Source organism: Zingiber officinale, chromosome 11B (genome assembly GCF_018446385.1).
Source record: "Zingiber officinale cultivar Zhangliang chromosome 11B, Zo_v1.1, whole genome shotgun sequence".
Classification (NCBI taxonomy): domain Eukaryota; kingdom Viridiplantae; phylum Streptophyta; class Magnoliopsida; order Zingiberales; family Zingiberaceae; genus Zingiber; species Zingiber officinale.
Window position 1 is genome coordinate 8,907,103 of NC_056007.1, and position 26,899 is coordinate 8,934,001.

Below are 26,899 nucleotides of genomic sequence, written 5' to 3' on the forward strand. Positions count from 1 at the left end.
TATGTGCGGCACCAGTGGTACCTCTTCCAACCTATCCATCAAGACCACCCATAAGATCAACTCCGGTGATTCTGCCCAGTAGCGATATCTACGGATATGGTTGTGGCACGAGCATGGATCCCAGTGGAGTTGGTGAAAAGCCAATTCACGCTATTTGGAGACTGATCCGAGCGTGGCTCAATCTTGGATAGAGTCTATGGAGCGGACATTTTTACATGGCCTTGCTCCGAGTGGGAGAAAGTGGCCGCTACCACTTACGAGGACGGGCGTAGATCGGTGGGACACACGCTCCATCATAAGCGATCGATATTACCCGGACGAGATTTAGGGAGGCATTCGAGAGTCGTGATTTCCCGCATATCAGATGACTCTTCGGCAGGATTTTCTTTGTCTTCGACAGAATAACCGCTCAGTGATGGATTATAATGCCGAATTTAATCGGCTGGCCAGATTCTGTCCTGAGTTAGTGGCCGATGACAGATCTCGTATGCTTCAGTTTGTCCAGGGACTGGACGGGCATCTTCAGCTGAAGATGTCTGGTTTTAGTACGTCATCATACACCGAGACACTGGATAGAGCTCTCATGATTGAGTCTACTCATCAGAGAGTGAATGCAGATAAGAAGAGGAAGCAGACTGATCGGACTTCCAGACAGAGCCAGCAGCCACAGACTACGGGACAACAGCAGAGCAGTCGCACTCAGACGGGTCAAGGTACTTCTGGGGCATCTGGCCGACCCCAGAAGTCAGGACGATCTTCATCTGGACGTTCCCGGTCTACTCAGCGGAACCGGAAACAGTCCACCGGTGATCCTCATTGTACCCGATGCGGATCCCGAGATCACATGGTTTCTGCTTGCTCCTTGGGACAGTCAGTTTGCTATTATTGCAAACTGCCTGGCCACGTCATCCGAGACTGTTCGCTGAAGACTCAGCATGTAGCTTCCGGAGTTTCTGTTGCTGGAGGACAGTTTGGTCAGTCCTGGACTCAGCGAGGCGGGCCGAAAGCCCAATCTTCACACCGTCAGCAGAGGACAGCTCCCCCTGCGACAGCTGCATATGGCATGCACGGTCAGGAGCATTCCAGCGTTCTGATGCAGCCACCAGTTCAGTACATACTGCAGCCCATAGCCCCAGCTCTGACTCAGTATCCAGTACCGACTCAGTGGCAGACTCAGACTCCGACACAGCAGCCTTTGGCAGTGCTACCGCCTCTACCACCGTCAGATACTGGACGAGTTCACGCGGTCACCCGAGAGGATGCAAAGCGGGCCGACGGATCCGTTTTCCGCGGTACGGTTTTACTTTATGCATTTTCTGCTGATATGCTAATTGATGCAGGTAGTTCACATTCTTTTATATCTTGTGCATTTATGAGAGAGATTGGTAGACTACCTTCTCATAGATCTCGACGACTGACCGTCTCCTTACCATCTGGTGATACCTTGGATGTCACTCAGGAGGTCAGAGGTTGTCCGTTAAATTTTGGTAGCATTATACTCACGGTAGATTTGTTAGTATTGGAAATGGTCGAGTTCTATATTATCCTTGGCATGGATTGGTTGTCTGCATACCATGCCACAGTTGATTGCCAGAAGAGGGTGGTTACTTTTCGACCTCCGAACCAACCCTCTTGGGATTTCACTGGCATCAGAGACGATGGGATATCGACCATTTCTGCGATACAGGTGCAGAAACTGCTATCACATGGATGTCAGGGATTTCTATTATCGTTGATTAATACTGACGACAGCAGTAGCCCTTAGCTCTCAGACGTTCCAGTGGTCCGAGAGTATCCAGACGTATTTCCGGACGAGCTTCCAGGTTTGCCTCCTCGAAGGCAAGTGGAGTTTGCTATTGAGCTGTTTCCAGGGACTGCACCAGCATCGAAAGCTTCGTATCGTATGACACCGAAAGAGTTGGACGAACTAAAGGTCCAACTCCAGGAGTTATTAGATAGGGGATTTATTCGCCCTAGTGTATCTCCGTGGGGGTCTCCAGTACTCTTCGTCAAGAAGAAGGATGGTACTCTGAGGTTGTGCATCGATTATAGGCAGCTGAATGCAGTGACTATCAGAAATAAGTACCCCTTGCCACGGATTGAGGATTTATTTGATCAGCTCAGAGATACATCAGTGTATTCTAAGATTGATCTGCGGTCTGGATATCATCAGCTGAGAGTTAGAGATTCTGATATTCAGAAGACAGCATTTCGCACCAGATACGGACATTACGAGTTTTTGGTAATGCCATTTGGGCTTACCAATGCTCCCGCAGTATTTATGGATTTAATGAACCGTATCTTTCTGGAGTACTTAGATCAGTTTGTCATTGTGTTTATCGATGATATATTGATCTATTCGCGTTCCGAGGAGGAGCACGCGCAGCACCTTCGCATAGTCTTGGAGACTCTTCGACGACATCATCTGTCTGCGAAGTTGAGCAAGTGTGCATTTTGGCTATCTTCAGTTGGTTTTCTGGGATACGTGGTGTCAAGCCGAGGTATTTCAGTAGATCCTCTAAAGATCGAGGCTATCACTAGTTGGGAGCAGCCGAAGTCAGTCCAGGAGATTCGCAGTTTCTTGGGGATTGGCTGGATATTACCGACGATTCGTTGAGGGTTTCTCCAGTATTGCTATGTCGTTGACACGTCTGACCAGAAAGGGCGTGAAGTTCATGTGGTCAGAAGCTTGTGAGACCAGCTTCCAGGAGCTGAAGCGGAGATTAGTATCAGCACCAGTCTTGGTTTTACCTTCTGGTGATGACGGATTCGTACTTTATACAAACGCATCTCTTCAGGGCTTGGGCGCTGTATTGATGCAGCACGGTAGGGTAGTCTCTTATGCTTCTCGTCAGTTGAAGGAGCATGAGAAGAACTACCCAGTACATGATTTAGAGCTAGCTGCAATTATCTTTGCTTTGAAGATTTGGCGACATCATCTTTATGGTATTACTTTTGAGATTTTTACTGATCATAAGAGTCTCAAATATATTTTCACCCAGAAGGAGCTCAATCTCCGACAGAGGAGATGGATGGAGTTCGTGAAGGATTATGATTGTACTATTAGCTACAATCCGGGTAAAGCTAATGTGGTTGCTGATGCACTGAGCAGGAAGTCCAGAGGGACTTTAGCTTGTCATCGAGTTACAGTCACGGACTTGATTCAGGGATTCGCCGAGTTGGGCCTTGAGGAGCAGGGATGGACAGAGCAGGGTATTCTTGTTACCATGGTTGCTCAGTCGTCGATCAGGATGAGGATTCGAGAGGCCCAAGCCGGAGATCAGCATTTACAGTTCATTAGCAGCCAGATAGCTTCCGGATAGCAGACCGAGTTTACACGAGATGACGAGGGTATTATTTATTTCCGAGGCAGATTATGTGTATCTCAATCTCACCCGGTCATGGAGGAGTTACTTCAGGAGGCTCATCGTTCTAGATTTGCTATCCACCCAGGTGGGACCCGTATGTATCGAGATTTGAGGCGTTCCTATTGGTGGAACGGTATGAAGAAGGACATCGCGGAGTTTGTTGCTAGATGTCTTATCTGTCAGTAGGTGAAGGCGGAGCACCAGAGACCTGCTGGGTTACTTCAGAGGATCCCTATTCCAGAGTGGAAGTGGGAGCATATTACTATGGATTTTGTGGTAGGACTGCCTAGGACTCGACGAGGCCATGATGCGATTTGGGTAATCGTTGACCGATTAACCAAATCCGCACACTTTGTAGCGATCCGGAAGACTGATTCTCAAGATCGATTAGCTGAGTTATATTGTCGTGAGATTATTAGATTACATGGTGTGCCTTTGAGCATCATATCAGATAGAGACCCACGGTTCACGTCCCGATTCTGGCAGAGTCTGCAGCAGGCCTTGGGCACACAGCTTCGTTTCAGTACGGCATTCCATCCGCAGACAGATGGGCAGTCAGAGCGGACTATTCAGACATTGGAGGACTTGCTGAGGTCTTGTGTCATGGACTTCGGAGGCAGTTGGGAGGACCACCTGCCATTAGTGGAGTTCGCCTACAACAACAGCTATCATTCGGCTATCCAGATGGCACCGTTTGAGGCGTTGTATGGTAGGCCTTGTCGGACACCCATCCTCTGGGAAGAGGTTTGGGAGGCTCAGCTGATAGGACCTCAGAGAGCTCAGCAGGATGCAGAGTTAGTTCGCACTATCAGACGGAGGATGTCAGAGGCTCAGGACCGTCAGAAGAGTTATGCTGATCAGAGACGGAGACCTCTGGAGTTCTCCATTGGTGATCACGTATTTCTTAGAGTTTCACCCACGAAAGGGGTGAAGAGATTTGGTCTCCGAGGTAAGCTAGCTCCCCGATATATTGGACCATTCCAGATCTTGGAGAGGATTGGAGCAGTAGCTTACCGTCTGGCGCTACCACCATCTCTAGCTGGCATTCACGATGTATTCCATGTATCTATGCTAAGGAGATACATATCCGATCCGGCACATGTTCTGTCAGATATATATGTTCCTATTCAGCCTGATGTTACTTACGAGGAGGTTCCTGTACGGATTCTGGACCGTAGAGAGCGTCAGTTGCGGAACAAGACTGTCCGTCTGGTTAAAGTCGGATGGCAGCATCATTCTAACGAGGAGGCTACGTGGGAGCTGGAGGATACGATCCGAGCTCGATACCCTCATCTTTTTACTTGAGGTATGTGGGTTAGAGTTCCTTTCAGCATTTATACTATTTGGTGATATTTTAGTGTTTGCTGTTAGTTATAGCGAAATTTGGGGACCAAATTTTTATTAGTAGGGGAGGATGTGAGATCTCGGAAAATTTAAATAGATAGGGTTATTTCAGAAATAGTCTTACAATATTTTTCCAGAATTTTTAGAAATTTTCTGGGAATTTATCGGAGCTCGTACGACGAGTTTTGAGGGGATTAATTCCGGGTACAGATAAGGCCTATTTGGGATACCCATTTAAGTGAGGAAATGTTTTAATATATAAATCCATTTCCTTTATTTTCTTTCCCCAACCCCATCGCCGAACCCGAGCCCTCCTTCCCCGATCTCCCCTCTCTTCCCTACTCTCTGCTCTCTCGCGGACAAGCGACGCCGAAGGGAATGAAGCTTTGATCTCCGGCGATCTTCCTCTGCCGGCGTCAACACCCTAAGCTCAAATCTGGCCGGTGTTTCTCCTCTCCGGGTCTTCTTCGGCTGAGGAGTTGCTATTCGGTGGATTTTGCACCGATTGTTGACGATCGGTGGCTAGGGCTTGGTGAGGAGCCGGATCTCGTATCGTCTCCGACTGGTAGGCTTACCCTCTCCTCCCCTCGTGTTGCTCACAGAGCAGTCCACACCTCCCTTCTTGCTGGAATTGGGCAACGACGCCATTGGGAGGTGATCCAGAGATTTAGGGCTTCGTCGGATCTGTCCAGTGACGGCGGTGTGGTGAGGTAACACCCTTATCTTCACTGTGTTTGTTCAATCCCCTTCCCTGTTCTTGATCCTCATTTTCTTGGCTACGGATTTAGGTCACGAGATTGAAGGGATTAAGGTAAGATGAATAGATTGTTTTCTTTAATTAGATTGTTGTTGGATTAGGGATCTCCAATCTTGATCTCTGTTCTTGACTTGATCAATAATCTTCCAGATTGATTTCTTCTTGATCCGGAATGTAGAGTGGAATTCAACACATTGCTATTCTGTGGATTTTTTTTTGGTGCGGCAGCAACCCATCCATCAGTGTTCCCTTGATCCAGAATCAAACAGCAGCTGGATTGAGGTATGGTGTAGCGAGGTTGATACATAATTAGTGTTGTGTTGATGAATTAGATATGTATTGAATTCGGAATGGATTGGATTGGTACATGATTAGTTAGGGTAATTGATCTTAGTTGTAGATCATGGTTCGAATTTGGATATTGTTAGATAATCACATGTTAGATGATTAGGTATGATCTGGATACCTATTGATAATTTATTATCATTAGGTTGTGTAGATTAATTAGGTTATATGGATTTAGGTTTGATTTGCTAATCTAATGGTTAATTAAGGATTAGGAAATTATTCCTAATTAACCGTTAGAAAGGTGGAGGGTTATAGGTTAGGGTTTGTCCCTAAATTTCTGTTTAGGATTTATTTAGCTATTTGTTTGTGTTTTAGCTAAATAAATGTAAATGTATTTATTTACACAGGACTCTGATTCGAGACGAGCATCTCGACATTGGATTAGGACTGGATTGTACCTTCTATTTGAGGCGGGTACCCTTTGACTTATCTCTTGATAGTGTCTTTTGATATGTGCAGTTTATATATACTTGCTAGTGATTGGTAGATTTAGCACTTCCCTGGTTATAGGTTATTCGATACTTGTAGACGGTTACTAGTGATTGGTAGTTCAACACTTCCCCTGGATTTAGGGTTAGTTGATACCTATCACATACTTCATCTGCTAGTTGCTTTACTTCAGGATTGGATATTTTATCTCTTGCCATGTGTATATATGTTCATAGAGGTGCATATCTATAGTGCTCTACTCTACTGGATTAGTTGCTTTACATGTGTGATACATGCTCTTGGATTCATGATACTTACATCATTGTATATGTGATGTCTTTGGATTTATGCTGTTTATATCATGTTTATATGTGTTTACCTTTTGACACGCACATATATGGAGGAGGCTTTGTTCAGGTATGTCATATTGTAGCCGCATGCACCATATCGCATGATTGCATGCTGGGCGATTGACGACTCCATTATTGTTGAGCTCGTCGGCCGGCTACATAGGCCTGCACACAACGTGTTCACTGCATGGGTAGTGGCACAGCACAGTAGGGTGTGTATGGCAGTAGCTCTGTAGTGCTCCGCTGGTCCGCTCATGGGTAGTGTGACTGCAGCGTGGTAGCAGACAGGGATCCCTCCCCGTCATCGCGTACCGGGAGTTGAGAGCATTGCGCTCCCTCACTATGTTTGAGGTAGGAGGATAGGTGTACTCCGACAGCATCCCGTCCACTCGGTCACTCTTCAGGGGCAGTGATGGCAGAGTGCACGGTGTCACAGCCCTACCCACTCGGTCTCACCATTGTGTGTGAGATGGCTGACTGGTTGACAGGGGTGACCATGTCATATTGCATCATATGCACGGATTGCATTCGTTATGATTGATGCATTTTGGTGATTGCATATGATTGACATGCATACAGGATACATGCTTTTGCTCTGACTATTTTTATCTCTGTATGTTGACAGTCAGTTGCCCAAGCCTCGCAGGTGAGTACAGTTTATTTCAGTTATGCATTTCTTATTATTCTTGCTATAGACTGTACTTTATGCCTATTGCTGGTTATTACAGTTTATTTCAGCTATGCATACCTGTTATATTGTTAGGAGACTGTACTGTAGGTCCTATGGTTTAGGAGACTGTACCTTAGGATATTACTGATAGTTATATGTTGCTGTACATATCTATTGGTTTACCTGCGGAATTCTTTGAACTCACCCCGTTGTTACTATTTTTCAGGTTAAGGCCGTCGGAAGATATTCCAGTCGCTAGCCCCATTAGCGCGAGGATTTTCTTTGTCGGATTTATTCTGCTTTTGCGTCTTATATACTTGTATTGTGGGTTTGTATTGTGGACTTTATGTCGAACCTTTGGGTTTGCTGCTTTTGTTTTCCGCTGCAGATTTTCACACTACTTCGTGGATTTGTTTGCTTCGTTGTAGTGGAGTAGGATGTGTACGTATATATTCGTTGGTTTTATATCGTTCTTCCTTATTAAACTGCGTGGATTGATTATATGTTGAGTTGTGTGGAATATTGATATAAACTGCGTGGTTGTTTCTTATTTGTATTGTATTGTTCCGGCCGAGTGTGGCCGAGGTATAGATATATGTATACTGAGATTCATATTGTCCGCCGTACAGGGGAGATGCTGCCGAAATTTCTTCGGACAGGGACTACCTGGGGCGTGACAATTTATTTGGTATCAGAGCAAAGTTTTGCAATACCTACTTGTCGGGTTTCGGATTTACGATGCTTACTTTCGTGAGCCTTTCTTGGTATTTTCGGATTGTACGGATTTCCGTCGATTTTCTCGTTTCGGAATTCCGAGGCATTTTGATGAGGTTTTATTGGTTCTATTTGGGGGCTATGCAGCGACAAGACATCTCCAGACGGCAATAGGTAAATCAGGTAATTTTATAGTTTTCATACCTGTAGTGATATCTGGATAACATTTTTTTTACATATATGATACGTGTTCTAGTACTTAAACGTGGTCGCACATGTATGAGGGCGATCGATTCTCTAGAGATAGAGTCTCCAGAGAGTTCTGTTAAGGTTGAGCCTGTCCGTCAGGGATAGACTCCTCAGGGTATTGTAACCACGTTAGACTGTCAGATCCTGACGGTTCCGACTTCAGAGGTACCTACCTCGCCTGTACCGCCAGTAGTACCTACAGGGTACTCGGCACCTTCTCTAGCCGTGCCTACTGCGTACTCGGTACCACCACAGACATCTGTGCGGGTTACTACATACTCGGTACCTGCACCAGTAGTACCGGTTGCATCTTACCCGGTATCGCCCATCGTACCTTTAGTCGTCCCTACTTATGCCTACTCTGTAGTTCCACTAGTGGTTCCTACCCTGTTTATGTGGCAGCACCAGTGGTACCTCTTCCAACCTATCCATCAGTACCACCCATAAGATCAACTCCAGTGATTCTGCCCAGTACCGCAGCGATATCTACGGATATGGTTGTGGCACGAGCATGGATCCCAGCCTTGGCGGAGTTGGTGAAAAGCCAATTCACGCTATTTCGCGGGGAGACTGATCCGAGCGTGGCTCAATCTTGGATAGAGTCTATGGAGCGGACATTTTTTTACATGGCCTGCTCCGAGTGGGAGAAAGCTGAGCTGGCTGCTTACCACTTACGAGACGGGGCAGAGATCTGGTGGGACACACAGCGCTCCATCATAGGCGATCAGCATATTACCTGGACGAGATTTAGGGAGGCATTCGAGAGTCAGTATTTTCCCCGGGCATATCAGATGACTCTTCGGCAGGATTTTCTTTGTCTTCGACAGAATAACCGCTCAGTGATGGATTATAATGCCGAATTTAATCGGCTGGCCAGATTCTGTCCTGAGTTAGTGGCCGATGACAGATCTCGTATGCTTCAGTTTGTCCAGGGACTGGACGGGCATCTTCAGCTGAAGATGTCTGGTTTTAGTACGTCATCATACACCGAGACACTGGATAGAGCTCTCATGATTGAGTCTACTCATCAGAGAGTGAATGCAGATAAGAAGAGGAAGCAGACTGATCGGACTTCCGGACAGAGCCAGCAGCCACAGACTACGGGACAACAGCAGAGCAGTCGCACTCAGACGGGTCAAGGTACTTCTGGGGCATCTGGCCGACCCCAGAAGTCAGGACGATCTTCATCTGGACGTTCCCGATCTACTCAGCGGAACCGGACACGGTCCACCGGTGATCCTCACTGTACCCGATGCGGATCCCGAGATCACATGGTTTCTGCTTGCTCCTTGGGACAGTCAGTTTGCTATTATTGCAAACTGCCTGGCCACGTCATCCGAGACTGTTCGCTGAAGACTCAGCATGTAGCTTCCGGAGTTTCTGTTGCTGGAGGACAGTTTGGTCAGTCCTGGACTCAGCGAGGCGGGCCGAAAGCCCAATCTTCACACCGTCAGCAGAGGACAGCTCCCCCTGCGACAGCTGCATATGGCATGCACGGTCAGGAGCATTCCAGCGTTCTGATGGAGTCCCAGGGTTCTATTTCTGGACCTCAGTATCTGACTCAGCCATCGGCGTAGTATCAGTTACAGCCCCAGCCACCAGTTCAGTACATACTGCAGCCCATAGCCCCAGCTCTGACTCAGTATCCAGTACCGACTCAGTGGCAGACTCAGACTCCGACACAGCAGCCTTTGGCAGTGCTACCGCCTCTACCACCGTCAGATACTGGACGAGTTCACGCGGTCACCCGAGAGGATGCAAAGCGGGCCGACGGATCCGTTTTCCGCGGTACGGTTTTACTTTATGCATTTTCTGCTGATATGCTAATTGATGCAGGTAGTTCACATTCTTTTATATCTTGTGCATTTATGAGAGAGATTGGTAGACTACCTTCTCATAGACTGCGACGATTGACCGTCTCCTTACCATCTGGTGATACCTTGGATGTCACGCAGGAGGTCAGAGGTTGCCCGTTAGACTTTGGCAACATTATACTCACTGTAGATTTGTTAGTGCTGGAAATGGTCGAGTTCGACATTATCCTTGGCATGAATTGGCTATCGGCATACCATGCTATTGTTGATTGCTAGAAGAGGGTGGTCACCTTCCGACCTCCGAACCAACCCTCGTGGGAATTTACCGGCATCAGAGACAATGGGATATCGACCATTTCTGCGATACAGGCGCAAACTGCTATCACATGGATGCTCGGGATTTCTATTATCGCTGATTAATGCCGACGACAACAGTAGCCCTCGGCTCTCAGACGTTCCAGTGGTCCGAGAGTATCCGGACGTATTTCCGGACGAGCTTCCGGGTTTGCCTCCTCGAAGGCAAGTGGAGTTTGCTATTGAGTTTCTTCCGGGACCCACCCGAGATCGAAAGCTCCGTATCGTATGGCCCAAAGAGTTGGACGAACTAAAGGTCCAACTCCAAGAGTTATTAGATAGGGATTTATTGCCCTAGTGTATCTCCGTGGGGGTCTCCGACTCTTCGTCAAGAAAAAGGATGGTACTCTGAGGTTGTGCATCGATTATAGGCAGCTGAATGCAGTGACTATCAGAAATAAGTACCCCTTGCCATGGATTGAGGATTTATTTGATCAGCTCAGAGATACATCAGTGTATTCTAAGATTGATCTGCGGTCTGGGTATCATCAGCTGAGAGTTAGAGATTTTGATATTCAGAAGACAGCATTTCGCACCAGATACGGACATTACAAGTTTTTGGTAATGCCATTTGGGCTTACCAATGCTCTTGCAGTATTTATGGATCTGATGAACTGTATCTTTCTGGAGTACCTAGATCAGTTTGTTATTGTGTTTATCGATGATATATTGATCTATTCGCGTTCTGAGGAGGAGCACGCGCAGCATCTTCGCATAGTCTTGGAGACTCTGCGACGACATCATCTGTATGCGAAGTTCAGCAAGTGTGCATTTTGGCTATCTTCAGTTGGTTTTCTGGGATACGTGGTGTCAAGCCGAGGTATTTCAATAGATCCTCAGAAGATCGAGGCTATCACTAGCTGGTAGCAGCCGAAGTCAATACAGGAGATCCGCAGTTTCTTGGAACTGGCTGGATATTACAGGCGATTCGTTGAGGGTTTCTCTAGTATTGCTATGCCGTTGACACGTCTGACTAGGAAAGGTGTGAAGTTCACGTGGTCAGAGGCTTGCGAGAGCAGCTTCCAGGAGCTGAAGGGGAGATTAGTATCAGCACCAGTTTTGGTTTTACCTTCTGGTGATGATGGATTTGTACTTTACATAGACGCATCTCTTCAGGGCTTAGGCGCTGTTTTGATGCAGCACGGTAGGGTAGTCTCCTATGTTTCTCGTCAGTTAAAGGAGCATGAGAAGAACTACCCAGTACATGATTTAGAGCTAGCCGCTATTATCTTTGCTTTGAAGATTTGGCGACATCATCTTTATGGTATTACTTTTGAGATTCTTACTGATCATAAGAGTCTCAAATATATTTTTTTACACAGAAGGAACTCAATCTCCGACAGAGGAGATGGATGGAGTTCCTGAAGGACTATGATTGTACTATTAGCTACCATCCGGGTAAAGCTAATGTGGTTGCTGATGCACTTAGCAGGAAGTACAGAGGGACTTTAGCTTGTCATCGAGTTTTAGTCACAGACTTGATTCAGGGATTCTCCGAGTTGGGCCTTGAGGAGTAGGGACGGACAGAGCAGGGTATTCTTGTTACCATGGTTGCTCAGTCGTCGATCAGGATGAGGATTCGAGAGGCCCAGGCCGAAGATCAGCATTTACAGTTCATTAGCAGCCAGATAGCTTCCGGACATACACGAGATGACGAGGGTATTGTTTATTTCCGAGGCAGATTATGTGTATCTCAGTCTCACCCGGTCATGGAGGAGTTACTTCAGGAGGCTCATCGTTCTAGATTTGCTATCCACCCAGGTGGGACCCGTATGTATCAGGATTTGAGGCGTTCCTATTGGTGGAACGGTATGAAGAAGGACATCGCGGAGTTTGTTGCTAGATGTCTTATCTGTCAGCAGGTGAAGGCTGAGCACCAGAGACCTGCTGGGTTACTTCAGAGGATCCCTATTCCAGAGTGGAAGTGGGAGCATATTACTATGGATTTTGTGGTAGGACTGCCTAGGACTCGACGAGGCCATGATGCGATTTGGGTAATCGTTGACCGATTAACCAAATCCGCACACTTTGTAGCGATCCGGAAGACTGATTCTCAAGATCGATTAGCTGAGTTATATTGTCGTGAGATTATTAGATTACATGGTGTGCCTTTGAGCATCATATCAGATAGAGACCCACGGTTCACGTCCCGATTCTGGCAGAGTCTGCAGCAGGCCTTGGGCACACAGCTTCGTTTCAGTACGGCATTCCATCCGCAGACAGATGGGCAGTCAGAGCGGACTATTCAGACATTGGAGGACTTGCTGAGGTCTTGTGTCATGGATTTCGGAGGCAGTTGGGAGGACCACCTGCCATTAGTGGAGTTCGCCTACAACAACAGCTATCATTCGGCTATCCAGATGGCACCGTTTGAGGCGTTGTATGGTAGGCCTTGTCGGACACCCATCCTCTGGGAAGAGGTTGGGGAGGCCCAGCTGATAGGACCTCAGAGAGCTCAGCAGGATGCAGAGTTAGTTCGCACTATCAGACGGAGGATGTCAGAGGCTCAGGACCGTCAGAAGAGTTATGCTGATCAGAGACGGAGACCCCTGGAGTTCTCCATTGGTGATCACGTATTTCTTAGAGTTTCACCCACGAAAGGGGTGAAGAGATTTGGTCTCCGAGGTAAGCTAGCTCCCCGATATATTGGACCATTCCAGATCTTGGAGAGGATTGGAGCAGTAGCTTACCGTCTGGCGCTACCACCATCTCTAGCTGGCATTCACGATGTATTCCATGTATCTATGCTGAGGAGATACATATCCGATCCGGCACATGTTCTGTCAGATATATATGTTCCTATTCAGCCTGATGTTACTTACGAGGAGGTTCCTGTACGGATTCTGGACCGTAGAGAGCGTCAGTTGCGGAACAAGACTGTCCGTCTGGTTAAAGTCGGATGGCAGCATCATTCTAACGAGGAGGCTACGTGGGAGCTGGAGGATACGATCCGAGCTCGATACCCTCATCTTTTTACTTGAGGTATGTGGGTTAGAGTTCCTTTCAGCATTTATACTATTTGGTGATATTTTAGTGTTTGCTGTTAGTTATAGCGAAATTTGGGGACCAAATTTTTATTAGTAGGGGAGGATGTGAGATCTCGGAAAATTTAAATAGATAGGGTTATTTCAGAAATAGTCTTACAATATTTTTCCAGAATTTTTAGAAATTTTCTGGGAATTTATCGGAGCTCGTACGACGAGTTTTGAGGGGATTAATTCCGGGTACAGATAAGGCCTATTTGGGATACCCATTTAAGTGAGGAAATGTTTTAATATATAAATCCATTTCCTTTATTTTCTTTCCCCAATCCCATCGCCGAACCCGAGCCCTCCTTCCCCGATCTCCCCTCTCTTCCCTACTCTCTGCTCTCTCGCGGACAAGCGACGCCGAAGGGAATGAAGCTTTGATCTCCAGCGATCTTCCTCTGCCGGCGTCAACACCCTAAGCTCAGATCTGGCCGGTGTTTCTCCTCTCCGGGTCTTCTTCAGCTGAGGAGTTGCTATTCGGTGGATTTTGCACCGATTGTTGACGATCGGTGGCTAGGGCTTGGTGAGGAGCCGGATCTCGTATCGTCTCCGACTGGTAGGCTTACCCTCTCCTCCCCTCGTGTTGCTCACAGAGCAGTCCACACCTCCCTTCTTGCTGGAATTGGGCAACGACGCCATTGGGAGGTGATCCAGAGATTTAGGGCTTCGTCGGATCTGTCCAGTGACGGCGGTGTGGTGAGGTAACACCCTTATCTTCACTGTGTTTGTTCAATCCCCTTCCCTGTTCTTGATCCTCATTTTCTTGGCTACGGATTTAGGTCACGAGATTGAAGGGATTAAGGTAAGATGAATAGATTGTTTTCTTTAATTAGATTGTTGTTGGATTAGGGATCTCCAATCTTGATCTCTGTTCTTGACTTGATCAATAATCTTCCAGATTGATTTCTTCTTGATCTGGAATGTAGAGTGGAATTCAACACATTGCTATTCTGTGGATTTTTTTTTGGTGCGGCAGCAACCCATCCATCAGTGTTCCCTTGATCCAGAATCAAACAGCAGCTGGATTGAGGTATGGTGTAGCGAGGTTGATACATAATTAGTGTTGTGTTGATGAATTAGATATGTATTGAATTCGGAATGGATTGGATTGGTACATGATTAGTTAGGGTAATTGATCTTAGTTGTAGATCATGGTTCGAATTTGGATATTGTTAGATAATCACATGTTAGATGATTAGGTATGATCTGGATACCTATTGATAATTTATTATCATTAGGTTGTGTAGATTAATTAGGTTATATGGATTTAGGTTTGATTTGCTAATCTAATGGTTAATTAAGGATTAGGAAATTATTCCTAATTAACCGTTAGAAAGGTGGAGGGTTATAGGTTAGGGTTTGTCCCTAAATTTCTGTTTAGGATTTATTTAGCTATTTGTTTGTGTTTTAGCTAAATAAATGTAAATGTATTTATTTACACAGGACTCTGATTCGAGACGAGCATCTCGACATTGGATTAGGACTGGATTGTACCTTCTATTTGAGGCGGGTACCCTTTGACTTATCTCTTGATAGTGTCTTTTGATATGTGCAGTTTATATATACTTGCTAGTGATTGGTAGATTTAGCACTTCCCTGGTTATAGGTTATTCGATACTTGTAGACGGTTACTAGTGATTGGTAGTTCAACACTTCCCCTGGATTTAGGGTTAGTTGATACCTATCACATACTTCATCTGCTAGTTGCTTTACTTCAGGATTGGATATTTTATCTCTTGCCATGTGTATATATGTTCATAGAGGTGCATATCTATAGTGCTCTACTCTACTGGATTAGTTGCTTTACATGTGTGATACATGCTCTTGGATTCATGATACTTACATCATTGTATACGTGATGTCTTTGGATTTATGCTGTTTATATCATGGTTATAGTTATATGTGTTTACCTTTTTGACACGCACATATATGGAGGAGGCTTTGTTCAGGTATGTCATATTGTAGCGCATGCACCATATCGCATGATTGCATGCTGGCGATTGTCAACTCCATTATTGTTGAGTGTCTCGCCAGTTACATGATCTGCACACACAATTACTCATGAGGTAGTGGTACATCAGGCAGGGTGTGTGCAGTCTGCTCTATCAGTGCTCCATTGGTCCGCTCATGGGTAGTGATGACTGCAGTGTGTAGTGGGCAAGGATCCCTCCCCTATCATACAGGGAGTTGAGAGCATAGGCTCCCTCACTATGTTTGAGGTAGGAGGATAGGTGTACTCCGACAAGATCCCGTCCACTCGGTCACTCAGTAGCAGTGATGGCAGAGTGCACAAGTGTCACAGCCCTACCCACTCGGTCTCACCATTGTGTGTGAGATGGCTGACTGGCGTCAGGGGTGACCATGTCATATTGCATCATATGCACGGATTGCATTCGTTATGATTGATGCATTTTGGTGATTGCATATGATTGACATGCATACAGGATACATGCTTTTGCTCTGACTATTTTTATCTCTATATGTTGACAGTCAGTTGCCCAAGCCTCGCAGGTGAGTACAGTTTATTTCAGTTATGCATTTCTTATTATTCTTGCTATAGACTGTACTTTATGCCTATTGCTGGTTATTACAGTTTATTTCAGCTATGCATACCTGTTATATTGTTAGGAGACTGTACTGTAGGTCCTATGGTTTAGGAGACTGTACCTTAGGATATTACTGATAGTTATATGTTGCTGTACATATCTATTGGTTTACCTGCGGAATTCTTTGAACTCACCCCGTTGTTACTATTTTTCAGGTTGAGGCCGTCGGGAGATATTCCAGTCGCTAGCCCCATTAGCGCGAGGATTTTCTTTGTCGGATTTATTCTGCTTTTGCGTCTTATATACTTGTATTGTGGGTTTGTATTGTGGACTTTATGTCGAACCTTTGGGTTTGCTGCTTTTGTTTTCCGCTGCAGATTTTCACACTACTTCGTGGATTTGTTTGCTTCGTTGTAGTGGAGTAGGATGTGTACGTATATCTTCGTTGGTTTTATATCGTTCTTCCTTATTAAACTGCGTGGATTGATTATATGTTGAGTTGTGTGGAATATTGATATAAACTGCGTGGTTGTTTCTTATTTGTATTGTATTGTTCCGGCCGAGTGTGGCCGAGGTATAGATATATGTATACTGAGATTCATATTGTCCGCCGTACAGGGGAGATGCTGCCGAAATTTCTTCGGGCAGGGACTACCTGGGGCGTGACAATTTATTTGGTATCAGAGCAAAGTTTTGCGATACCTACTTGTCGGGTTTCGGATTTACGATGCTTACTTTCGTGAGCCTTTCTTGGTATTTTCGGATTGTACGGATTTCCGTCGATTTTCTCGTTTCGGAATTCCGAGGCATTTTGATGAGGTTTTATTGGTTCTATTTGGGGGCTATGCAGCGACAGGACATCTCCAGACGGCAATAGGTAAATCAGGTAATTTTATAGTTTTCATACCTGTAGTGATATCTGGATAACATTTTTTTTACATATATGATACGTGTTCTAGTACTTAAACGTGGTCGCACATGTATGAGGGCGATCGATTCTCTAGAGACAGAGTCTCCAGAGAGTTCTGTTAAGGTTGAGCCTGTCCGTCAGGGATAGACTCCTCAGGGTATTGTAACCACGTTAGACTGTCAGATCCTGACGGTTCCGACTTCAGAGGTACCTACCTCGCCTGTACTGCCAGTAGTACCTACAGGGTACTCGGCACCTTCTCTAGCCGTGCCTACTGCGTACTCGGTACCACCACAGACATCTGTGCGGGTTACTACATACTCGGTACCTGCACCAGCAGTACCGGTTACATCTTACCCGGTACCGCCCATCATACCTTTAGTCGTCCCTACTTATGCCTACTCTGTAGTTCCACTAGTGGTTCCTACCCTGTTTATGTGGCAGCACCAGTGGTACCTCTTCCAACCTATCCATCAGTACCACCCATAAGATCAACTCCAGTGATTCTGCCCAGTACCGCAGCGATATCTACGGATATGGTTGTGGCACGAGCATGGATCCCAGCCTTGGCGGAGTTGGTGAAAAGCCAATTCACGCTATTTCGCGGGGAGACTGATCCGAGCGTGGCTCAATCTTGGATAGAGTCTATGGAGCGGACATTTTTTTACATGGCCTGCTCCGAGTGGGAGAAAGCTGAGCTGGCTGCTTACCACTTACGAGACGGGGCAGAGATCTGGTGGGACACACAGCGCTCCATCATAGGCGATCAGCATATTACCTGGACGAGATTTAGGGAGGCATTCGAGAGTCAGTATTTTCCCCGAGCATATCAGATGACTCTTCGGCAGGATTTTCTTTGTCTTCGACAGAATAACCGCTCAGTGATGGATTATAATGCCGAATTTAATCGGCTGGCCAGATTCTGTCCTGAGTTAGTGGCCGATGACAGATCTCGTATGCTTCAGTTTGTCCAGGGACTGGACGGGCATCTTCAGCTGAAGATGTCTGGTTTTAGTACGTCATCATACACCGAGACACTGGATAGAGCTCTCATGATTGAGTCTACTCATCAGAGAGTGAATGCAGATAAGAAGAGGAAGCAGACTGATCGGACTTCCGGACAGAGCCAGCAGCCACAGACTACGGGACAACAGCAGAGCAGTCGCACTCAGACAGGTCAAGGTACTTCTGGGGCATCTGGCCGACCCCAGAAGTCAGGACGATCTTCATCTGGACGTTCCCGGTCTACTCAGCGGAACCGGACACGGTCCACCGGTGATCCTCACTGTACCCGATGCGGATCCCGAGATCACATGGTTTCTGCTTGCTCCTTGGGACAGTCAGTTTGCTATTATTGCAAACTGCCTGGCCACATCATCCGAGACTGTTCGCTGAAGACTCAGCATGTAGCTTCCGGAGTTTCTGTTGCTGGAGGACAGTTTGGTCAGTCCTGGACTCAGCGAGGCGGGCCGAAAGCCCAATCTTCACACCGTCAGCAGAGGACAGCTCCCCCTGCGACAGCTGCATATGGCATGCACGGTCAGGAGCATTCCAGCGTTCTGATGGAGTCCCAGGGTTCTATTTCTGGACCTCAGTATCTGACTCAGCCATCGGCGCAGTATCAGTTACAGCCCCAGCCACCAGTTCAAGGCTTTGACTCCGACACAGCAGCCTTTGGCAGTGCTACCGCCTCTACCACCGTCAGATACTGGACGAGTTCACGCGGTCACCCGAGAGGATGCAAAGCGGGCCGACGGATCCGTTTTCCGCGGTACGGTTTTACTTTATGCATTTTCTGCTGATATGCTAATTGATGCAGGTAGTTCACATTCTTTTATATCTTGTGCATTTATGAGAGAGATTGGTAGACTACCTTCTCATAGATCTCGACGACTGACCGTCTCCTTACCATCTGGTGATACCTTGGATGTCACTCAGGAGGTCAGAGGTTGTCCGTTAAATTTTGGTAGCATTATACTCACGGTAGATTTGTTAGTATTGGAAATGGTCGAGTTCTATATTATCCTTGGCATGGATTGGTTGTCTGCATACCATGCCACAGTTGATTGCCAGAAGAGGGTGGTTACTTTTCGACCTCCGAACCAACCCTCTTGGGATTTACCGGCATCGAGACGATGGGATATCGACCATTTCTGCGATACAGGCGCAAACTGCTATCACATGGATGTCGGGATTTCTATTATCGCTGATTAATACCGACGACAACAGTAAGCCTCGGCTCTCAGACGTTCCAGTGGTCCGAGAGTATCCGGACGTATTCCGGACGAGCTTCCGGGTTTGCCTCCTCGAAGGCAAGTGGAGTTTGCTATTGAGCTGTTTCGGGGACTGCACCAGCATCGAAAGCTCCGTATCGTATGGCACTGAAAGAGTTGGACGAACTAAAGGTCCAACTCCAGGAGTTATTAGATAGGGGATTTATTCGCCCTAGTGTATCTCCGTGGGGGTCTCCAGTACTCTTCGTCAAGAAGAAGGATGGTACTTTGAGGTTGTGCATCGATTATAGGCAGCTGAATGCAGTGACTATCAGAAATAAGTACCCCTTGCCACGGATTGAGGATTTATTTGATCAGCTTAGAGATACATCAGTGTATTCTAAGATTGATCTGCGGTCTGGATATCATCAGCTGAGAGTCAGAGATTCTGATATTCAGAAGACAGCATTCCGCACCAGATACGGACATTACGAGTTTTTGGTAATGCCATTTGGGCTTACCAATGCTCCCGCAGTATTTATGGATTTAATGAACCGTATCTTTCTGGAGTACGTAGATCAGTTTATGGATTGACATGCATACAGGATACATGCTTTTGCTCTGACTATTTTTATCTCTGTATGTTGACAGTCAGTTGCCCAAGCCTCGCAGGTGAGTACAGTTTATTTCAGTTATGCATTTCTTATTATTCTTGCTATAGACTGTACTTTATGCCTATTGCTGGTTATTACAGTTTATTTCAGCTATGCATACCTGTTATATTGTTAAGAGACTGCACTGTTGGTCCTATGGTTTAGGAGACTGTACCTTAGGATATTACTGGTAGTTATATGTTGCTGTACATATCTATTGGTTTACCTGCGGAGTTCTTTGAACTCACCCCGTTGTTACTATTTTTCAGGTTGAGGCCGTCGGGAGATATTCCAGTCGCTAGCCCCATTAGCGCGAGGATTTTCTTTGTCGGATTTATTCTGCTTTTGCGTCTTATATACTTGTATTGTGGGTTTGTATTGTGGACTTTATGTCGAACCTTTGGGTTTGCTGCTTTTGTTTTCCGCTGCAGATTTTCACACTACTTCGTGGATTTGTTTGCTTCGTTGTAGTGGAGTAGGATGTGTACGTATATCTTCGTTGGTTTTATATCGTTCTTCCTTATTAAACTGCGTGGATTGATTATATGTTGAGCTGTGTGGAATATTGATATAAACTGCGTGGTTGTTTCTTATTTGTATTGTATTGTTCCGGCCGAGTGTGGCCGAGGTATAGATATATGTATACTGAGATTCATATTGTCCGCCGTACAGGGGAGATGCTGCCGAAATTTCTTCGGACAGGGACTACCTGGGGCGTGACATAGCTTGGCCGGCCCCATTGGATGGGTAAGAAGGTGGGTATGTGGTGGTTATAAATCTCTATATACAAGAGGCTACAATAGGGATCGAGAGGAGGAATTGGTTTTGGTCTCCCGATAAAATTAAGCATCCCGTGTTCGCCCCGAACACACAACTTAATTTTATCAATAATAATTCATTTCACTAGAGAACTATTATTGAACTACCGCACCAATCCCAAATTACATTTTTGGGCTCCTTCTTATTATGAGTGTGTTAGTCTCCCTGTGTTTAAGATGTCGAATGTCCACTAATTAAGTGAGTTACTGACAACTCATTTAATTAATATCTTAGTCCAAGAGTAGTACCACTCAACCTCATCGTCATGTCGGACTAAGTCCACCTGCAGGGTTTAACATGACAATCCTTATGAGCTCCTCTAGGGGACATTCTCAACCTAGATTACTAGGACACAGTTTCCTTCTATAATCAACAACACACACTATAAGTGATATCATTTCCCAACTTATCGGGCTTATTGATTTATCGAACTAAATCTCACCCATTGATAAGTTAAAGAAATAAATATCAAATATATGTGCTTGTTATTATATTGGGATTAAGAGCACACACTTCCATAATAACTGAGGTCTTTGTTCCTTTATAAAGTCAGTATAAAAGAAACGACCTCTAATGGTCCTACTCAATACACTCTAAGTGTACTAGTGTAATTATATAGTTAAGATAAACTAATACCTAATTATACTACGACCTTCCAATGGTTTGTTCCTTTCCATCTTGGTCGTGAGCTACTGTTTATAATTTATAAGGTACTGATAACATGATCCTCTGTGTGTGACACCACACACCATGTTATCTACAATATAAATTAATTGAACAACTACATTTATCATAAATGTAGACATTTGACCAATGTGATTCTTATTTCTAGATAAATGTTTATACCAAAAGCTAGGCTTTTAATATACATCCTAACACTTTCAAATACAAGTAAGTTAAGCCTAGTGTGCTTGTGAGATGCTCTGGCTGAAATCTAGGGGAACATGATATCTAGGGAGAAATTCCTAGGCTAAGTCCAAATTTTTGAAAGTCTAGTAAAATTGTGATTTTGAAAACATTATTTTTCCTAAAATTTTGAAGGATACAAGAACCAAGTAACATAAGGTCTATTCTACTAAGCACATTAAATATAACAAAAATTGGTAAGTAGAAAAATAGGTTAAGTAACTAAATTCTGATAGGCAAAAGTTTAACTATGTACTGATAGAATAGTGGATAAAAGTGTCTGTGTCCAAAGTCCAAAATACAATGCATGAAAAGATAGCATCACTGAGTAGGATTATCAGCTGGAGGGTCGCCAGCTGGAGGTGGTGCAAGAGGCTGCTCGGGTGTGGGTTGTCCCTAACGAAGAGAGGAAAAGCCGGAGGCTATCTCTGCGTGAAGCGTGCAAAATTCATCCAGGATAAGTCGTTGTGTCTGTTCGGAGTGAATCTCGAGACATGTAAGTCGGTCCTTGATCGATAAGGAGGTGGATGGCCATGTCGAGGTTGAGGGCCCTACCGAAGTGGAGGGTTGTCCATGAAAATCATCGGATGTAAACTCTAACCAGTCCTCTGTTGGTTGCTACTCGGAAAACCTATAGGTTCCACTGTACAAAAATTTTGTACAAAGGTCTGAACCTTTTCCTAGCTACCATGTGTTCTTTTAAATTAAATTTTGGATCGCCTGCGGAACTTAACACGTTTGATCCAAAACTTAATCTATTTGTTCTTTTAGGTTTTGACTTGGATCTCCTGCGGAACTTAACACGTTCGACCCAAGTCTCCTTAAGTTATTAATTCCATTAAATATTAATTTCCATAATTGGTTCCCAGTACTGACGTGGCGAGGCATATGGCCTTCTTGGATATGGGAGCAACCACCACCGACTAGACAAAACCTTTTATAGAAAGATAATATTTAATTTCCTAAAATAACTTTAGGTTAACCAAAGAGAACAATCAAATCACAAGGAAAAGAAAAAACAAAAGAACACAACTTTGAAAAACATATTCGAAATTCTAGAACGTAAGCCTCTTGTATTTGGTATTATTTCCATAAATAACTAGCATGATGCGGAAAGAAAAATTACTAGTTATACCTTGTAGAAAAACCTCTTGATCTTCTACCGTATTCCTCTTCTAACCTCGAACGTTGTGTGGGCAACGATCTTCCGAGATGAGAAACCACCAACCACCTTCTTCTCCTCCAAGCAAGGTTCGGCCACAAAGGAAAAACTTCACCAAGGAGGAAAACCAAAATACTAACCAAGCTCCAAGAGATGCTAGCTTTCTCTCCTCCTTCTTCTTCTTCTCCGAGTAGTATCCGGCCACCACAAGAGCTCCAATGGAAGAGAAGGGTTCGGCCACCACAAGAGGAAGAGAAGGAGAGGATGGCCGGCCACACCAAGGAACAAAAGAGGGAGAGGAATAATAGATGTTGTGTCTCATGAAGGCACCCTCACCCCTTCTTTTATATTCCTTGGCCTAGGCAAATTAGGAAATTTAATTACAATAAAATTTCCTCAATTTCCTTGACATGATTTAATTGAGAAAAATAAAATAAAATTTCCCAAATTACAATCTCATGGCCGGCCACATCATTGGAGAACAAATTGGACAAGTTTTAATCAACAATTAAAACTTCCTAATTTGTTTCCGGAAATTTTAAAAAATAAAATTTCTCTTTAAAATCTCTTCATGGTTGATAAAAGGAAATTTCTATAATTTTAATTTTATCAACATGTGAATAATTTTTAAAGAGAAAATAAAACATCTCTCCAATCTACAAATAAGGAAAGAGATCTAATATCTTTCTTTAATCTTTTGTAGATCTTTTTACAAGAGAGATATTTTAATTTTAATTCTCTTTAAATTATATCTTCCACATAATAATAAAAATTAAAATTAAATTTCTCTTTTAATTTAATTTGGCCGGCCCTACTAGCTTGGGTTCAAGCTAGGGCCGACCACCCAATTTTATACCTAGGCCGGCCCTAGCTTGTTCCCAAGCTAGCTTGGCCGGCCCCTATTGGGTGGGTATAGAAGGTGGGTATAGGTGGGTATAGAACTCTATAAATAAGAGGCTACGATAGGGACCGAGAGGAGGAATTGGTTTTGGTCTCCCGATAAAATTAAGCATCCCGTGTTCGCCCCGAACACACAACTTAATTTTATCAATGATAATTCATTCCACTAGAGAACTATCATTGAACTACCGCACCAATCCCAAATTACATTTTTGGGCTCCTTCTTATTATGAGTGTGTTAGTCTCCCTGTGTTTAAGATATCGAATGTCCACTAATTAAGTGAGTTACTGACAACTCATTTAATTAATATCTAAATCCAAGAGTAGTACCACTCAACCTTATTATCATGTCGGACTAAGTCCACCTGCAGGGTTTAACATGACAATCTTTATGAGCTCCTCTTGAGGACATTATCAACCTAGTATCTCTAGGACACAGTTTCCTTCTATAATCAACAACACACACTATAAGTGATACCATTTCCCAACTTATCGGGTTTATTGATTCATCGAACTAAATCTCACCCATTGATAAATTAAAGAAATAAATATCAAACATATGTGCTTGTTATTATATTAGGATTAAGAGCACACACTTCCATAATAACTGAGGTCTTTGTTGCTTTATAAAGTCAGTATAAAAGAAACGACCTCTAATGATCCTACTCAATACACTCTGAGTGTACTAGTGTAATTATATAGTCAAGATAAACTAATACCTAATTACACTACGACCTTCTAATGGTTTGTTCCTTTCCATTTTAGTCGTGAGCTACTGTTTATAATTTATAAGGTACTGATAACATCATCTTCTGCATGTGACCCACATACTATGTTATCTACAATATAAATTATATGAACAACTACAAACAAATGTAGACAATTTGACCAAATGTGATTCTTTATTCATAATGAATGTTTACAAAGCTTAGGCTTTCAGTATACACTCCAACAATCCTCTCCCTCCGCTGGAGCAAAGAAGGCAAAAAACTCGTCGTCTACCTCGGGCCCTCTCGGAGCAACTGGCTCATCCTCGACTGGGTCGGCTGGTGGAGGCCTGCCCACCCATGCTAGGACCCCCTGAGTAGTGACATCTATATGCGCTAACCTAAGAGAACCCAGCCCAAACTCATCATAACGAGTAAGAGGAATGATCGTCCCCCGAGTCACATCTATTCCCTCTATCGTCGAAAAGATGGACGTCAGTACATGGCAGTAGGGCATGTGAACTACTAGGGATGTGACGAGACTAGCCGCATGAACTATGTTAGAGAACACATGTAATGCAATGTTTATATCCAGATGATGACGTAATGCATACAAGAAGAAAGAATGGGACGGACGCATCTTCAGGACGTCCCGAGATGTGATGGGTAGAATGCATGCAATGAGGACTCTATACATGACGTAATCCTGCACCATGAGAGACATCGACCTAAAATCAGAGACTCCAAGTGGTCTCTCCCCACCAAAAAAATACTCATAAAGTGTATCTAGAGTAATGTGGGAGTAGGGGTTGCCAAATGGCAGATCCCTACTAGGGTAGCACAGGAAAGGACAGGCTGACTGTCTAAGTTCTAAACTGGTGCCTAATAAAGCAGGTGTAAACTGAATGTCCTTTCCACCAACTCTGGTGGAATAGACTAAATCATCAACCCTCTCAAGGTTGTTGAAAAACTGGGCACATAGATCTCGATTTATTGCATGACTGCAGTAAACCAGTCTGTCCAACTAATAGTGGGCAATCATCTCTACGACAGATGGACAATAACTAGCGAAACAGGGTCTACTTAGGTATCTACATTTAATGACAAAGTATGAATGCTGAGAAAAACTAAGCCTTTGCTGCTCAGTGGGAAATCTAGCGTCAGTGGACGGGGTCGTGCCCGAGGTGGACTCAACATTATGTCGTTTCCTAATTGCAACCATATACATAAAAATTTGCAAAACAAGCATTAAAACTATGTAAAGGATGATTTAGGATAAGTTAGAGTATACCTAGGAGGCATTGTAGGATATTTGAGGGAGGTGAAAGGTGGAAATCCGAGTTTAAGGCGCCTTGGATCGCTGAGTTTGGGAGAGAAATTGATTTACAGCGAACTCTCTGTTCACTGCATATTCTGTGTTGAAGGCGCCTTCAAACCCGTTGAAGGCGCCTCCAATGTTGCGTTTAGGGCACCTCGGACTCGGTCCGAGGCACCTTAGGGTTTTTAGGCGGGAATTCTCTCGCCAATCTTGGAGGGCACCTCTACTATAGCAGAGGCACCTTCATTTTTTTTTAAAAAAAGAATTTTTAAATAAGTTTTTAAAGAATTTTAAATAAGTTTTTTAAAGAATTTTTTAAATAAGTTTTAAAGAATTTTTTAAATAATTTTTAAGAGAATTTTTTTAAATAAGTTTTAAAAGATTTTTTAAATAAGTTTTAAAAGAATTTTTAAATAAGTTTTTTAAAGAATTTTAAAATAAGTTTTTTTAAATAAGTTTTAAAATAATTTTTTAAATAAGTTTTAAAGAATTTTTAAATAAGTTTTTAAAAGAATTTTTTAAATAAGTTTTTAAAAGAATTTTTAAATAAGTTAAAAAAAACTTTTAAATAAGTTTAAAAGAATTTTTAATTAAGTTTTAAAAAAAAATAAATAAGTTTTTAAAGAATTTTTAAATAAGTTTTTAAAAGAATTTTTTAAAAGAATTTTTTAAATAAGTTTTAAAGAATTTTTAAATAAGTTTTTTTAAAAAAATTAAATAAGTTTTAAAAAGAATTTTTAAATAAGTTTTAAAAGAATTTTTAAATAAGTTTTTAAAGGAATTTTGTTTAAAAAAATAAATTTAATTTGATTTTAATTTTAATTAATTTGATTTGAATTATTAATTTGATTTGAATTATTAATTTGATTTGAATTATTAATTTGATTTAATCTTTAGTCATCTCACCCGATCTAAATTTTAAATCAGGGAATGCTATAATTTTGTGAGATGAATTAAGTTCAATTATAGGGTTTGGTTTAACTTTGTGTTAGATTCAGGTTTAGTTTTGGGCTCAACAAATAGGCATTCTTTGGATAAACTTCTAGGCTATGGTGAGTCACTTAGACATCATTAGAGTAACCATGCCTTCGAGGTTTTTCAAATAGTCCTATCCACTGAACTTAGTAAAAAACCTTGGTCTAACTAGTTAGGATCCGAAAGGGGTAGCTTCGGTTAGTTCCACTTAGCCAAATGCACCAGGTCGAAGTCATATCTTCCTAGACATGCATAGACTAAGCTTCCCCAACGTACTATCATCCAAAACTTCGCCAGTACCATTGGTCAAGTTAAACTGTTGTCCCTTTTTATTCTAATCCTATTTACCCTGCCGGGTAGGTTA

General features: G+C 43.7%; 1 long non-coding RNA gene across 1 annotated transcript; it reads left to right on the forward strand.

Annotated features, from left to right (window-relative positions):
- Positions 1 to 5,336: 5,336 nt before the first annotated feature.
- On the forward strand, positions 5,337 to 5,695 carry LOC122034211. Its single transcript, XR_006126648.1, has 3 exons — positions 5,337 to 5,422; positions 5,501 to 5,523; positions 5,620 to 5,695. It is a non-coding gene; the product is annotated as an uncharacterized LOC122034211 (long non-coding RNA).
- Positions 5,696 to 26,899: the final 21,204 nt, after the last annotated feature.